At 39.8% G+C, this 1,814-nt stretch overlaps 1 protein-coding gene across 2 annotated transcripts in view; it reads right to left on the bottom strand.

Moving 5' to 3' along the window:
- Nucleotides 1–1,298: 1,298 nt before the first annotated feature.
- GRIA2 (glutamate ionotropic receptor AMPA type subunit 2) overlaps nt 1,299–1,814 on the bottom strand; it is a 74,323-nt gene continuing 73,807 nt past the window's right edge. For both annotated transcript variants that reach the window (XM_079990421.1, XM_079990420.1), the window contains exon 16: nt 1,299–1,814. This exon is cut by the window's right edge and continues 2,423 nt beyond it. The gene's annotated coding sequence lies outside the window, so the exon portion shown is untranslated.

The raw sequence follows: 1,814 nt of genomic DNA, 5'->3' as shown, positions 1-1,814 counted from the left end.
ATTTCACAAACAGAACAATTTTAGAGGGACTGAATGAATTCCCAAGCCTGAGCCACCCACGCCAGAGCCCAAAGCAGAGGCAGAGGCAGAGGCCCATGCCAGAGCCTGAACCAGAGCCTGGGTTGCCTGTGCCAGAGTTAGAGTCTGAACCAGATCTGCCCACGCACATTTTCAAATTTCAAATTTCAAATTTTTATTATTTTTTTAAACCCCAGATCCATGACATTTGCTTTAAAGTGTAAAATTTCCCCCAGATGGGCATGTAGGACCCCAAAAAGAGGACAGGTCCAGGAATTCCTGGATGTATGGCCACCCTAAATAAGCTTACACTAGAACTAGACAATTTAAATTTATCATACTTCTGCTGCTTTGCTGCTGTCAGAGATCAGACTCAAGAGGACAAGATGGAGGAGGAGAACTGGTGGGGGGTCACACACACCCCCCTTCTCCTGACGCTGCAGGAGAAGAGGGAGACAGCCTTGATTTACAGCAGGGCTTGGAGAAGTTTGAGGAAGGTCACAGCGCAGAGACAGGTGAACAAAGGAGTTGGGACGTGTTAGAAGCAGCGGGGGAAGGAGGGGGAATTGTGACAGGGCAGCCAGCTGACACGCCACTGGAGAGTATTTCTGATCCCCCTTCTCCCAGAACTCGGCGTTCATTAAGGGTGCAGGAACAACGGAACCAGAGACTTTGGGCCACAAACAGCCACCGGTAAGGGAGGTGCTGTTGCTAGAAATGTGGGAGGAGGAGCCCAGATTGGAGCATTTTAAGGCTTGTTGCGTTCTTTTGTCTCTCACTATTAGGATTGGGGAAAAACTCATTAAAAAGAACTCTACCTTGTTTTCTCTGCTCTTGCTGCAATCGGGGGAGGAATAACGTTCCCAAAGCCTTGACAGCTGAATGAATCCACATTCGCCATATCCACAAAGAACAATCTATTAATGTATATTGAATTATGTCTTGTTCTTCTGATTTTAGTTTTGTATATAGCCCTGGAAAATGTTATCTAAAGTGTTTAAGAAGTCCTGTTACCGCCCCCGCCCCCCATTTGTGATACAACTAACAACGAGAATCTTGTGAATTATATATATATATACAGTTTGCATACAGTAGACGTCAGAATATGTCCCATGGGAGGGCATATAGTTCCTTGGTAGGAATCTCTCAGGCAAAATTCAAATGAGAATATTCCTCTGCTTTAGGAAGAGTTTTTCCTTTCTTTTTTTAATAAAAAACATCTCAAAGCATGTTTCTCTGAGTAAGTACCATATATAAATAATACTAAACAAACCACTTAATAATAATTTGCCTTTTTAAAAAAGAACAAAATTTTATGTATGATTGAAGTTTGTACAACACTTCAGAAAAGCCATCATGTGTTAGATTTAAAAATAAATCAGAAGCGGGTTTTTCTTTCTTTCTTTCATATAAGTACACATGAAAAACTGGAAATGATTCTGGCTTTACAAGCCTTTAAAAGTGAATGACCAGCTTTGTACTGATACCCACTTAACAAAGCAGAAATAAAGATACCATATACTGTGTAAACAAAAGGGTACAGTAAAGGACATTTTGAAATTTACACAAGAATTAGTTCAAAACATTTTGGTTGTTCCATAACAGTTTCCTATAAAATGAATTTTAAAAACCCCTAGACAGCTGTCATCATTCTTCACTATTGTTTCCACTTAAATGCACACAGAATACTTTATATAGCAATATACTGGTGTACTGTAACATGGATATTAAATTATGATTACCTTTTTTAAAAAAAAAAAATTGAGATGTCTATAACCCAGTCAACATTATTGGCA

This window comes from Podarcis cretensis (genome assembly GCF_951804945.1).
Source record: "Podarcis cretensis genome assembly, chromosome: 9".
NCBI lineage: Eukaryota > Metazoa > Chordata > Lepidosauria > Squamata > Lacertidae > Podarcis > Podarcis cretensis.
Note: the sequence above shows the minus strand (reverse complement) of the source record. Positions and strands in the feature narration are given on the sequence as shown.